General features: G+C 33.9%; 1 protein-coding gene across 1 annotated transcript in view; it reads right to left on the minus strand.

Annotated features, from left to right (window-relative positions):
• The window catches only part of LOC135839366 (uncharacterized), a 120,886-nt gene that overhangs the window by 50,779 nt on the left and 53,979 nt on the right, over positions 1-16,128 (minus strand). The window lies entirely within an intron of this gene.

Below are 16,128 nucleotides of genomic sequence, written 5' to 3' on the forward strand. Positions count from 1 at the left end.
ACCATGGATGACTTAAGAGATACTTGATCTGATGGAATAACGAAGAAAAGCAAACAGACCAAGTAGTGAATACACTAACGTGATCATGGGAATGTGCAGAAAGGCAATGATCTAAGCTCTGAGCTGCTAACAACAAACTCATCAGCAAACTCTCCAAGTCTCCATGTAAGACCCTGAAAGAAACTATCAGATGCGTTAGAAACTGACTAATATAGATGGAAGTATACGCTTCATTTGATGGAATTTTGCAAACATTTCAAATGTCAAAAATCTGCTGGAGGTTCCAGAACTACTCAAAACAGGTTGAAACTGTCTCCAATCAATTTTTTAGGCCGAAAATACGATATATCCCAAATTTCAGCTATCTAGGTCAATTATATGTGAAATTTTGTTTTTTTTTTTTAAACGTTTTTTGGTACAATTTGATTTTCAAAAATTCACCAAAAATCGAAAAATGCACTTTGATCAACGATTGAAGAATTCAAAATTTGTAAATTTGAGCCGGATCGATCGAAAGGGTAACAAAAGTGGTTAATCTGAGTTTACAGGTGCTGAAATTTTACTTCCATTCTACTCACAACGTTTTTTCGATGACTGAAGAATCCAAAAATCCGCTGAAGGCTTCAAAACTGCTCAAAATCATTAGTGATGTGTTCCTTTTACACGGGGTTTGGCAGATTTTCGAGAATCTGGATTTTGGACGTTTTTTAAAATCTTATTTTTAACACTTTTTAGATTTCATTCATCAACTTTCAAAACCTCAAAAGTCATCTTTTTTCAAGTAAAATCCAAAATCCATTTTCAAAAGCTACTCCAAAGCAGATTCTCATGGATTCTAAATCCGCCAAAATCCAGATTCTCGAAAATCTGCCAAAATCCGTGTAAAAGAACTCATCTACTCGTATCAACAATATCGACCCAGCGGATCCGAAAATTGGATTTAAAAAAATCAAATCTTAGCTCTTTACGTCCATTTGACCATTTTTTTTTTTTTTATTGAAAAATAATGATTTTATTTCTAATCTTATTTCAAAAGTGTTCTGCTGATGTTTTGCGCAACTTTTACCAAATTTTACAGAATTTTGCTGACATTTTATCAATTTTAGGCACTTTTTAATAATTTTAACACTTTTCAAAGAGCTGTTAGGTATTAAGTTTTTAGCGTGTTATATTGAATTTCCGTTGAAATTTGCCAAATTTTCCTTAATTTGTATACGTTTTTATTGCACCAAGTTTCGATCGTTCAATAATACTTTTTGGGGGAGGGTTTTTTTTTTCACTTGAACCAATTTGAAAAATAATTTTTCGAATGTATTTCATTTCTCATCAACAGCTTTCAACACAACACGAAATTTTAGTTCCTTTACTCAACGTTTTTCGGTCGATTATTCGAAAAATGCCAGTTTCTCTGTCACCGAACGAACAAAGATGGCTAATATTTTATAACTTTTAATCACTATAATGCTTACAGCGTATACATGGTGGTCTTTCTTATCTATTTCGCCTCGAATTTAGTTGAAGCTTTCGTAATACGTACCTAATTATACAACCAGCGTCATTTAACGGTAAACATTGTCTGATTATTTCTGCAAAACTAGCCGCATTGTGCGTATCAAAGTTTAAAACAAACGTGACAAAACAGAGCCGAATAAAACCATCTTTGGACCTCTAAAAAGGGCATCCCTTCCGTCTCCATCGACTCCATCGTTGTCTTCCTCGCGCAATAATACGATATTTTTCGCGGCATACGAGTACGTTACGCACATATAAGTAAAAGCTCTCTATATTCTCAGGCTAATTTTCTCCGCTTCTTTTCGCAGGCTTTAAAATCTTGTCTATTAAACGTTTCAAAATACTCCCAAGAGACTGCCCCACGCCGCCGGCGCTAAGGTTCTTCGTAGCCTACACGTACTTTTCGTCGAATGTTTTTTCCCCCTCGCATATTATACAAAAGCCTTATTATACGAGGGCAACTCGCTAAAAGGATTGTAAACCTTATTTCAATAAGATTTGCTCGCTAATGCAGTAGGTTGGGTACGTTTTTTTTTTTTTTTTTACTTCGCCAAACCATAAGCATTATACAATATTTTCTCACACTGTAGGTGAGTAACATTTCACCCATGTGGTTGGAATTTTATCGCTCTCAACTCAACTTATATGTACTATACCTACATTGGCGAGTGATTGACGTGTGTGCAAAAATTCTCATTCCAACCTTAGCATACGACTAGTACATTTATGAATACAACGTTGCAATATGTAACACGATGGGTATTGGGTAGTGAGGTAAAAAAAATCTTTTCTTCCTCCTTTAACCATAATTTCATCCATAATGCCTTTTCAGACTGGTGGAATATTGTATCGAAAAACCACGCCATCGCCAGATGCGACGAATTAGCCTGTCAACAACATTTTGCCAAAATTATACCTTCCTATTATCGATATCTGGTCGTCGCGTCGCGTCGGCCGCAAATAATTTGAATTCCTGAAATTTAATGTCACCACGATACATCCGCGAATAATTTCGACAATGTTGTCATTTCTGCTCGTATCGAACGTTCTCAAAGAATAGGTAGGGGTAAAAAGCTGCGAATTTCGTGAAACACTTTCAACAGCTCTTGCAGCGATTTTCAACGCATACCTACATCAAACCTCCAAGGAAGTGCTAAGTCAAAAATAAGTAGGTATACCTAGGTAAGCAGGTATCAGTAAACTACTTACTAAAAAAAGGCAGAAAAATACAATATTCGAAAGCAAATATTGCTTCAAAATCCAAGTAAGTAGGTAAACTATATGAATTTTTTATATAAAATGCGATGTGAGTGGAAAAAAACGAGGAAGTTGCGATGGAAACTCGCTTGATCTTCAGAACAACAAATCCAGATGATGAGTTGGAAAATTTTGGCAAAACTTTTTTTTTTTGCAGGATCAAGTGCAGATTTATGAAATTAAATATTCAACGAAAAACTCGAAGGAAATGTAATCGAGCATCGAGCTATGTACAAGTTATAATGGCAATCTACTTTACAAAATACTTAAAATTAAAATCCGTTAAAGACACCTGAGTTGATGCTTGAAGAAAAAAATTTGTACGTAGATTGATTATTTTCAAAACAAGTTGGACCCACATTAAAAATTGAAAAAAAATCAACTTACATATGAAACAGAAAAAAATTGAACCACCAAAAATATTTCCAAGCAATAAAGTAGACGAGTTTGTAAAAGAAAAAACATGAAATGAATTTTTTTCAAAACTCCTCGAGAAATGCTGAAAAATTGAAAAAATTGCTGAAAACTGTTCGATATTTCTCGACTCGGAGAAAATACCAGACTGAAATACTAACGTCGTCGAACAAATAAAATAATACTTTTGAATAAAAAAATTCAAAATTAATCGAAAAATAAAATGGCTTTATTTTCGAAACAAGTCATTGACCCTAAGGGTTCAATGTAGTGAAACGTAAATAATAACAGAGCTTAAAAGCTCTCGAATAACCTTAACGTACAACGTATAAAACAATATTATCGCGTCGAGTTTACAAAAATCACCATAACAAAAATTCAAACTGTTGGCGATTTATTAGCCAATAATTTCCATAAGAGCCGGTGCGATCTATTCCTGGCGCAGCCAGAGATTACTCTATACATAAACAAATAAAACTAAATTTTGGTAGGAAAATAAAAACTCATTTTTCCAACACCCCCCCACAAAATTTAGTCGCGTTTTGTTCAAAATAACCGAATCGTAAATAAACATAATTGTTGGTTCTCAATAAACCAAATCACAAAATTTCGTAAAATTATTGCAAACGCAAAATAGATACCTATAACAATTGTAACTAAGAACAAACGCAATCCAAACAAAATAATGTAAGAGATTATCATTGCACCGAAATTCGCGAAAATAAAATTCGATTGTTAATACTAATTACTGAATCAACAACATCATTAGTATACAATTGTTTGAAGTAAGGAAAAACTTTGAAATAATTACTACCTGATGACTTTTATCAATTTATACCTACCTCCCCAGGCAATATTATTACTTTCAATCAAAGTTAGTTCACTCGATCTCATCTTTGTTAACATAGTCTCTAGAGTACACACACACTCATCATATCCACCCAAATTCATAGACATCAATAAATCGTTTCCACTATCTTCAGCAGCTGAATGGTCTACTGCTTTAACAACATTATTAAAATTTCCATTATCAACACCGTTTTTCATCTTACACTCAATAGTCAACTCATTAACATAAACATCGATTATCGCCTCCAAATTTGAAACTAAATTATCACCATCACTTACACTCAAAATATTATTTCTCATATCTGTAGTTATTAAAACGTAACCCAAAATTTCTGGCATTACTCCCTAATTCAAAAAACAAGTAAACAACAACACTGTTTCTATCCTGATGGTGATTTTCAAAATTTCTTAATAAACAATTACGCAGAATGAATCATACCATCATCAATTCGCACTCCCAAAACTTTTACACCATAACTGTTCAATTTTTTTTCGATCACTTTTATTCAACAATGTATTGAAAATAAACCCGGTACCTATATAAAATCAAAATCGCTACTTTATAAAGAAAAGTAACATCGAAATCAACATCATTTTGTAAATTTGTCATTACCAACCAGGCTTTAAGTCAAAAACTTTCAACCACGATAAAGTCGAAAACAAATGAAATTTGTACCTTAAACCAATCTAAATCAACAAGTGTTGATTTTATTAACTCTCGCAAAACTAAGCTTACAAAACATATGAACTGAAGAATTAAACTAAAAGTCATCGCTTGAATTTCCATACACACATTTGTCCCAATCACTACAATCACATTTTCCCAAAATCTATAGTAGATACAATCACCTTTCACGCATAAATACCAAAACAAACGCGCCTCGTATAAATCACTTGTTACCTACTTACTATAGTCATACACAATAAATCCACATATTAAAAAATGATTTTCAACTCATAAAACTATACCTAGGTAGTTCCTAAAACATATTAAAAAATGATTTTCAACTCGTAAAACTATACCTAGGTAGTTCCTAAAACATGAACTGATCCTTTCGCTTTCGTCACCATATTTTTCAAAATCATTTCTGAAAGCTGCATCGACATGAGACAACAACTCCCCCCATCGATGGAGCTTTTCTCTTTACCAACAACTTCCTTTTCAGGTAGGTATGGTACGCTGCCTTTTATAGAATTGCTCATTACCTCAACTTTACTCATTACGTCACAATAGTAGTAGTCCCATTCGAAACAAAATCACAAAACTATTGTATGGAAGCACACACTGTCACCTACACTAGTACCTACTCCTACCATAGGACTGACCATTGTTGTGCAGTTGGCTACCAACGTTACTCGAATTTCGCGTTGATAATACACTACATACGTCCTCATCTGATTTTTTTTTTTTTTTTTTTAAACAAAGGTTTACTCCTTTCACCGGATTTTACACTTCACACAATTTTTTTTAAAAAAGGTTATTTTTCCTTTTACCGGATTTTACACTTAACACAATTTTTTTTAAAAAAGGTTATTTTTCCTTTTACCGGATTTTACACTTCACACAATTTTTTTTAAAAAAGGTTATTTTTCCTTTTACCGGATTTTACACTTCACAACTGGAATACTTACTACTGTTACAAAGACTGTTATTGTTATTTCATTCGTTAAATCGTTACGTTATTCGATTTGGCCAAATCGTTGTTGTTGTTGTTGTTCGTAAAATACTTTGTAACCTACCTTCCAGCAGCACCACTGCTGGAAAACTTATTGTCACTTCTGTCACTAAATGTTTACCAACAACAGTTGAACCAATTATTACAACATTGAAACTTTAGTTTTCAATTTCATTTCCAACCTTTTTCACATCACTACAACACATTGCTCACCTCTTCCGAAATCGAAGACAAATCGTTAATATCACTAAAAATCACATTTTCAATTGTAAATTCTTCCCTAAACGCATCATCACCAAAACTACCCATCACACTGATTTGACGTACCAAAATCAGCAACAAACTTGATGAAAAAAGTACCGCCCTCATTCAAATTCGAAATTTTTGATGAAACAAACGAACCACACAGTCGCATAAACTATGTATCACCCCTGACACCATCTACTATTTTCATTTTTCATTACTTTAGAATTCCAGGTACATTTACCTTATTAGAATCGCCACAACCAGCAATACCATTGAAAAAACTAACATTCGCACCGACATTTGCATTCTGTTGCCATAAATTTGGTCAAAGTTTGGTCTCCTCTGATTGAAACCAAAATCATCTCTACGCAGTATCTATCTACGCACCATACTTTCATCACTGTATGTATGTAGAAGTGGCAAAATCTACCAATGTGGCCTATGCCACCGCACCTATAGCACCGAGTTCGATTACTGTTTACTTGTACACCATTTCGTTATCATTACCTATCGTACATAACACAATATCGTTGTATTCCCTAAAATACTATCTGTCATCATAACCAAAAATTCGTCTTTACAGAAAAACTGTTGCCACGTTCAATTAAAACTAAGTACTTTTTTTAGACACCGTTGATACAAAATAAAAATCACGATTGAACTACCTACTTATTTACAATTACTTTTCACAAAAATCGTCATTGAAAACGTGTCGTTTGAACACCATTGTCGTTTTTATAATTACCATTCGTCGTCATCTACTATACACGTATAAATACATTACAACCAAATCGTTCAATCACGTTTGAATTTACTTGGATCATTTCTCGAAAATCACAGCTTGTAATTTTTGTTTTCAAAATACACCACAGTTTTCGTCGTTTAGAATATTACGTCGTCGTCGTCGCAATTACGTTGTTACCACCAAAATCATCGTTGAAACTACCAAAATGGAAAACCAAAAAAATACCATTCGGACCACTGCTAACGCCGTTACCAAAAACGTTTAACCGATTGAATACATGACTCGGGATCACTAGATGGCGGATTAAATGGAGAATTACCATGGAGGATTATTTATTTGAATTTTCACCAGTATTACCGAACGTCGATATGCTCATACTGGACCAAATTGTTTCGCGTCTTTTAATATTTTCAGGTTCCAAAGGTACTCGAATTGCTAAACCCAGAAAATTACTACTCCGTACTCGCGTTGTAAAAAATAATACTAATACTTTGTCGTCATCGTCTATACGTAAGTATAAATACTCCCAGATCGTTTACTCTGATTCAAAAATTCACTCTGATTGTTTACTAGGAATTGTCAATCGTATTTTACATTTTTACTACCTACACCGTCGTTGTGGATCAGGTTTTTCGTCGTCACCCAAAAATTCGTCGTTGTAAACCGAAAGTTTTCGTTTTTTACCACTTGCAAAATTCATCGTCGAGAACATTTTTTTTTTCTTGTTACTGTAGCGTTGAAAAATCACTTGCGTTACAATACCGTAGCATTTAATCGTCGCCTGTTTTTACACTTCAAAGAAATCGCCATATCGATTGCCAGATTCACATTCGTTCAACGTCGCCATCACCAGAATCATTTTAAAAAATCGCCGTCGTTACTACCGATCATTTACGCAGACCAAAAGAAGAGACAAAGGACATGGACCAAAAAACTACGCTCGGGTACCATGTTCGATATTTCTCGACTCGGAGAAAATACCAGACTGAAATACTAACGTCGTCGAACAAATAAAATAATACTTTTGAATAAAAAAATTCAAAATTAATCGAAAAATAAAATGGCTTTATTTTCGAAACAAGTCATTGACCCTAAGGGTTCAATGTAGTGAAACGTAAATAATAACAGAGCTTAAAAGCTCTCGAATAACCTTAACGTACAACGTATAAAACAATATTATCGCGTCGAGTTTACAAAAATCACCATAACAAAAATTCAAACTGTTGGCGATTTATTAGCCAATAATTTCCATAAGAGCCGGTGCGATCTATTCCTGGCGCAGCCAGAGATTACTCTATACATAAACAAATAAAACTAAATTTTGGTAGGAAAATAAAAACTCATTTTTCCAACAAAAACATAATCGGGGGGCCAAGTCTTTCAGGGAAAAATTTTTCGTTTTTTTTTTCTCATCAGATCAGAGATGCTGACCACATTAAATATCGATAATTGAATTGAAGAGCTCTATTCCAAAGTGGGTCAAGTCATTTTTCCTCCAAAAAATGTGATTAAAATTTTTGATGCTGAAATTTGTCTGTTTCCACAGGTCGGTGCACCTTTCCTTTCTTTGAACATAGAACAATTGCTTGCAGAAAAATTTACATTGAAAAATCGATCACTTAATCCACTTTTGAAGTAAAAATCTCTGTAAGACATGCTTTTTTCAAAAATGACTTAACCCACTATGGAATAGAGCTCTTCAATTGATTGATTGAATAACGGAACTATCGCGATTAAGTATCATGATATCACGATACTCACGATACTAACACCTTGCGATCTTTTCTGTAAGACTCCTTAAAGCAACGTTAAAGTGAATGCGAAAAATCGGACACTGCGCAGGTCAAAATTGTGGGTGGAGCTTACTTCCAAAGCACAACAGCCTCCCTCCAGTTTTTAGCGTAAATTTCTTGTATCACACTAGCGATCCTTACAGAAAAGCTTGCAAGTTGTTAGCATTGCGATATCACGATAATCGCGATAATTGTAAAAAATTAATCAATTAGCAATCGATAGTATTGGCGGCATCTCTGCATTAGATCATATTTTTCAGCAAAATCTACAAGCAATTCACCTCTCTCGTTCTGTTCTCCAAGTGTGTACCTCCCTACTACTTGTCTACCATGATTTGAAATCTCCCATCACAAACACAACATCACTGTTTTTTGAGCATCTTATTACCTCTTCAAGGTCTCTATAGAACTCATTAATTTCCTCTGTAGGTACTACTTTCAGCTGTTGGTACATATGTTTAAATCACCACAGTTGGTTTTGGCTTGGCTTCCAGCACAACAATTGTCGATGTCGACATTTACATCAACTACGTTTTTTTCCAACATAATGATGGAAAAGTGATGAATTAATTATTTAGTAGGAATCTTCTGTCCGTACAAAAGCCAGGTACCTAAATGAAAAGTTTTGAAGTTTTCTTATTATTTCTGATACCTTGACAATTGACATGCCATCTCGACATGTAGATGTAAAATTTAATGCTCAAAATTTACATCTACAACTAACTATATCGACCAATTTTTCAGAATTAAAATTTCTGTTTTAGTGTTTGAAAGTTTAGTAAACATTCAAAAATATGATCTTGTTCAATGAGGAAAACAAATTTTTTAGGGAATTGATGAAATTATTCACTTTTCCACAGTTTGAAGTTGTAGATATGATGTTGATGTCAAATTTCACATCAACATTAACATCGACATGTCGACATGAAAATGGATTAGTTTAGTACTCTTAGATAAAGTATTGCACCATCTTTGATATAAGGAATTTCTGTTCAACTTTTTGACTATACAGACTTTTTGTCTGTACTTCTTCGGAAGTGGACTTTGCATCGATGCTGTTTTCAGCATGAGCAATAGCCACATCAGAGGAAATCATTTTTGGAAAAAAAAAATTTAAAATTTTTAAACTCAAATTTTATAATTTTATGAAGCAGGAGGTTGACATAAATTTTGATGTGAATGTCGATCCATCCACATCCATCACTTTTGGATGCCCCATGTCGATGTGAATTTCAACCCTGTGTTGAGCCAATTTTTGACACAAATACAGATCAACATCAGTGGACAATTACATCGACAATTAGCTCGACACAGGGTCGAAATTCACATCAGCATGTGGCATCCAAAAGTGACGGATGTGGATGGGCTGACATTCACATCGAAATTAGCATGGTCATTGTTGTACAGGTTCTAATGTCACAAATATTATCCTCTCTGATTTTTCAGAATTATGGCACTGATTTTAATCGCTGTTTCTGGTATGTATCAGTATACCAACACCGTGTTTATGTTTGTCCTTTCCAGCAAAAATCACTTCAGCCATTTCCAGTCCATTGGGTCTTGCTTATTCCTATACATCAATCTGTAGTTTTCCCTTGCTTCTGAAATAACATTTGTGAATTTCCCTATCCGATACAGTGTTCTTACATTCCAGGTTGCAACGTTAATTTATTCTGACTGTGCATGACAAGAGTCCCGCTCTAGAGGAAATAATGAAGAACTACAACAAGCGATACAGGTGCTGAATTTTTAACATTGTCTCTTATGGAAAGAGATCGTTTTTGATACGTTTTTCAATAAAATCTTCAAAAGTGCTCATTTTTGAGAGAATTTGATCTGAACTTTTGTTTTCCTCGTGAAATCATGTTCAAAGTGATGCATTGTAACTGTAATTTAATGGGCTCTGAATGGTTCTTTGATCATGAATATGATGAAAAAATGTTGATAAAAGTCTAATAATACATATCATGAATCACAATTGATGATTCACAATTTCACATCACATAACAAACAAAGCAAAGAAGTAAGTGCATATTTTAGTAGTAAATTTCACAAGGAATACAAAATTTCTACACAAATTAGCTGAAAAAACCCTATGCCTTACTTCAGCATTTTATTAAAAATTGAACAGAATCTGTAATTTTACATATAAGAAGCAATGTTAAAATTCTAGGGGTATACCACTTGCTTCTTCACTGAAAGAAATAAACAATAATAGTTACATTAAAACGATGCACTCAGTGCATTAAAAGGCGGTAATTTTGGTATAGGAATGAAACGCATTAATCAGTACATATTTAGAGAAGTAACTATTACACAGAAGTGTGGTAACCATTCCATCGCTTTTATTCAACAATATTTAAAAAGTGGGGATAGGTACTATCAATTTCATGTTTCTCCGCACATCTTAATAATTCTCACTGCAACAAATTTTTCTAGACCTAATTTCCCTAAGAAAATTTTCCTACCTGACTGGGATTCGAACCTGAGACCTTTCGTTCCTAACTATACCTACACTTAATGACATGACCGCAAGTAGAATATTTGATTCAGGCCCTCGAAGTATTTATAGATTTTTCACTGTTTGAAAAAAATGATTTCATTGCAGTAAGGCGATGTACTCATTACATCGTTTACTGTATTCAGTAAATCACTTCAATTTTTACCTTTTTCACGCGATTTTATTTTGATAAATTGCCATTTTACATCATTTATCATCGTCCATTCAGATTATATTATAATAAAAATTATTCGACGAATTAATGCAAAATATGCATTTGAAACGTTAAACTAATTACACCATCAGATTCCCCATGTAAAACGTCCCATTTTTAGACCCTTTGCCGGATCCATTGGTTGATTTGGGCTTAAAATTGGTTGAAATGAAAATCCCAAAACCGGAACTGATTCATATCCCGGCACCAAAATAATTTTTTCAATCCCGAAACCGAAATGATAATTTAAAAGAACAAATCCCAAAACAATTCCAATCCCGAAATTAATAAATTTTGATCCCGAAACCGAAATCCAATCCCAAAATCGTTTCGGTCCCACAGTTCTGATTTGTTTTCAAGTTGTAGAATCGGGAAATCTCATCACTTTAGCTAAAATAAGTCGTGTCATCAATTGAGATGGAAAAAAGTTCGGAATACCTAAATTTCCCATCGAGCATAGAAAGGTCCCAATTCGGAGGGGGGTAGCTTACCCAGAAGTATGGAATTCCCAGACTTCAGACTTCAGTTGGGTTTCTAAGACTGCACATGATGTCGCATGGTCAGCAATACGCTGTATAGCTCGTCATATGATCTCTCTCTCTCTTCGAGAAAATTAAATGAAAAAAATTTTACATAGGGTACCTAGACCTACCTACACAATAAAAATTTGTTAGCCAAAAGTATAAATTTCTCCGAGCATTAAAATTTTCATCTCGAGGGAGTAGAAAGTGGGCAAGAAAAAAAAGCCGGTAAAAAGGTAAAAAACTTTTATCAATTTTATTTCAATTATAAGAGTATAAGCTACTTGAAAATTTTAAGCATTTCGCGTTTCGCGCGTGTATAATTCCCCAAAGAATACGAGCTGCGGGGAAAGATTCGCATAGCTTGGCCCAGTCTTCGAGTCTTTGTACGTGTGGATCTCGAATACTAAAAATAATAAGTTTCTTATCATTCGTGAGAAAAGAAAAATATTCAAAGCAGATTCTCCAAAAAGAGTACCTAAAAGAAGAAATTATACGTAAAAAAAAAAGGGAGGGGGAACACCCCCAACAAGGTACACAAATATTTCGATGTTTTCATGAAAAAAAAAATACTACGTATTCTGTACGAATGTCGTTTTTTCTATACAAACCACACAAACATGGAGGGAGAAAAAAAAATAATAAAATGATAAATTTAACTTATTCGAACGTATTGCGTCAAAAGAACGCGCGAATGCTGCGTGAAAAAAAAATGTAGGTATGAGAAAAACAAGCGGAAAAGCACTACTTTGAATGTCTGTAAAGTTTACTCAGAAAGTAATGTGTAAACTTGGAGTAAATATTGTCGCCTCGTTATAAGCGCAGGTTCATCGAGACGAATGGTGTACAGATGAAGGGGAGAGGGGGTGTTTTTCGCAGGCATCAGGCATCGTACATATATATTCGGTAGGTAAGTTAAGTATACGAATATAAGGAGCAATTGAAAATTCTCAACGTAGTTTTTGCAACTGCCTGCGGAGTTATAAACTGGGATATTATATAATTTCGTTACACCTTTACCACGTTCTCGGTTGTATTTGTTTCCTCCAAAGGGATTTCTCAATGGTGCAGATGAGATACCTACTGCGACGACGACGGTGTAATTAGATTTAGGCTACCGAAATTAACTTAATTTATGTGATGCAGTTCTTCCACATAGGTAGGCTCCCATGTTCACCGTCAGCCGTCGACGATTCTGGATGGATTGAAATCTGTCGATATGGAAAAGCATTCGAATTTTGGCAGCTTTTTCGCAATTTCCTACACTTTCGCCGGTTTTAATAATAATAATTCGAAGGAATCTTTTTTTATCGAGCAAAAAAAAAAATGAAACAGAGATTTAGAATCGTCAAAATGAGTAGGTAGGTACTTTGCCCATGTAACTAGACCTACGATATTCTACCTACTTGACTACCCTTCTACCGACATACATATTTTGATGTTTATTTCGTTACTATGTTGCGATTTTTCTATTCGCTATTGTGTAGGAAGGTAGATAATGATTCGAAAATATCGAATACACTGCTTCGATGTTTCGAATTCATTATTATGTGGAAACCTTGTCAAACTCCTTCAATTATTAGGAATACCGGTCACAATACACCTCAATATCTGACCATTATATTGTAGGCCTACTACAGGAAACGTAATTTTATATGGAATTCACTTCTGGCTGAATTGATTTATTTTAAACTGTACAAAAAATACCATGTGTGGACAAGCTCTGCTCATTTTTTTTTTTTTTTTTGCAATCTGAAATGAACGCAGAACATTGGTGTATAAATTGCGTTATACAATAAAACGAGACGGATTTTTCACATCATACATTGGCAACGAAATAATTTGAACCACCGTCTTCTAGTATCAAAAAGAGAGGGAGGAGAAAGCTGAAGTAAACTTATTGAATGAATACATCTAAACTGAACAAAAAATAAAAATCATCATGTTTTTTTCATTCGAGCCCAACCTATATTGATCCATTTTGAAATATTTAATACCGAAAAAATTTAGAATCTTTGAAATTTTGAGCTTTGAAGAGAAAGTGAATAAAAATCAGGAAATTTTACCACAATTTTTTAGTGGAAAATTACAATCCAAATTTTAAAAAACGCGCGATTTTTGTCACAATTGCATGAGGAGGAGGAAGGGGGAGGAGAGGGGATTGAAACACGCCGCAGAATTGGACAAAAATTGACGAAAGAGTTCACCTTGAGTGGAGACTACTCTGAAAAATTATCAAAACGCATTTTAACGGGTAAAAAAAAATCACAAAAAAACAACATAACAAAACTTTACAAAACTTTAAACGTTTTGTTTTCAATTTCAAGAAGTTTCTGAAAAAAAGCGAGACTTTGAGAGTGTTTCTGCAATTCCTAGAAAAAAAAAAATCCTGGCAAAAAATCAAGAATTTGACAACTTTAGAAAAAGAAAATGATTTTCAGAAATTTTTGACCAAAAAGCGCAACTTTTGTGCAATTTGAAAAAAAAACAATATTTTTTGGATTTTTTTGCGAAAACACATCAATTTTTAGAAATTTTCCAGAAACTTGAAGAATCAAGATAATTTTCTAAAAAGCGAGAATTTTTCATAATTTTTTAGAAAATTGCAAGGTTTGACAATTTTAGAAAAAAGAAAAAAAAAAACAGTTTTTTGGAAATCCCTAGCAAAAAAATCTAGACTTTTGGACGACATTGAAAAAAACTTTTTTTTTTTTTTTTTTTGGGGTGTTTGTAATTACTTGATTATTACACCCGTCGTATGAGATTTAAATCGAGTTGGTAAGGTCAAGTTTTTTAATTAGGTCTAAGAATTTTTTAATTTCGGAAGGGTCGTCTGGTATGAATAGGGATCTTTTATCTATTTGTAGGGACAGTCTGTGCTGATGTAAGGAGGGACATTGAAATAGTAAGTGTTGGACAGATATAAGTTCTGAGAGGCAGAATTGACATGTGGGTTTTGGGGCCTCTTCATAGAGGTGATTATGTGTGATTTTTGTGTGGCCAATTCTCAGTCTGGTTATAATGATTTCTTCAAGTCTGTTTAAGTGGGAGAGGTTTTTCCAAGGATGGACTAATTTTTTATGTTGAAAGAGCTTGTTTGTGGTTTGGAGGGACCAAAAGTTTTGCCATTTCTTAAGTGTGCTTTGGGTGAAGATAGATTTGAGGTCGTCAGTTGAGATAAATATAAGGGGAGAAAGGATGGTGGCAGATTTTGCATTAATATCTACAATTTCATTTCCTAAGATTCCAACGTGGCTGGGTACATACATAAACTGTATGAAGAAGTTTGAATTTTGTAAGTCAAATAGAGTTTTATGAATATTTTGAATTAGAAGGTGATCGGAAAAAAGATTTTGGATAGCAGTTAGTGAGCTGAGGGAATCACTTTGAATTAAGAAGGACTTATTTTCTGATTCATAAGTGAGTATGTCACAGAGACAGTGGAAAATAGCTGTGAGTTCGGCAGTGTAGATTGAAGAACAGTTATGGATTTTAAAATTTGAAATTCTATCATTTATAGAGTATGCATATCCTGTGTGAAGTGTTGGTATTTTTGATCCATCTGTAAAGCAAAGATTGAATTTTTTGTATTCTGATAAAAGTTCAAGATAGTTCTGTTTTATTACTAATGGAGAGTGGCTATTTTTTGGGTAGTTAATAAGCTGTAGTTGACTTGAGGAGGTTTTAGAAGCCAAGGGGGGTATAATATTGGTTTTTGGATGAGAGTTTTGGGATTAATTTGAAGATCATTCAACATTGTGATGAAATTAGAAATGGGTCCTTCTATATGATCAAAATGTTGGGGGTTGGGTGGGTTAATTGAGTTTTGGAGTGGATGGGAAGGGTTGGTGGATGCATTTGAGATGAATTTATTTGTTATGAGAGTTCTTCTGAAATCTGGGGGTAATTCTGCTGCTTCACAATATAGGCTATCTATTGGAGAGGAATAGAGGGCTCCTAAACAGATCCTTAGGGCTGAATTTTGAATTGTTTTTAGGATATTTGAAGTTTTATTTGAGATATTTGCAAAACATGGGCTTCCATACTCAATTTTACTGCGAATTAGAGATTTATACAAGTGAAGTAGGAGTTTGCGAGATGGTTTATACTTGGTGTTTTTGATTATTTTCAACAGATTTAGGCGTTTCATGATATCTGATTTTACTTTTAGAAAATGAGGAGTCCAATTTAGTTTTCTATCAAAAGTTAAGCCAAGAAATTTAGTTGTGGTTTTGAATTCTAAAGAGTGTCCTTTGAAGTTGAGGATGAGATCTGGAGGAATCTTATTTTTTTTGGTGAAAAGTATACAGTGGGTTTTTGACTCAGAGAAGGTTAGACCATTTGAATCTGCCCATGATTCAATTTTTTCAAGGGTTTCTTGGATTACTTGAAGACCTAGTT

The sequence above is a fragment of the Planococcus citri genome, chromosome 3 (genome assembly GCF_950023065.1).
Source record: "Planococcus citri chromosome 3, ihPlaCitr1.1, whole genome shotgun sequence".
Lineage (NCBI taxonomy): Eukaryota > Metazoa > Arthropoda > Insecta > Hemiptera > Pseudococcidae > Planococcus > Planococcus citri.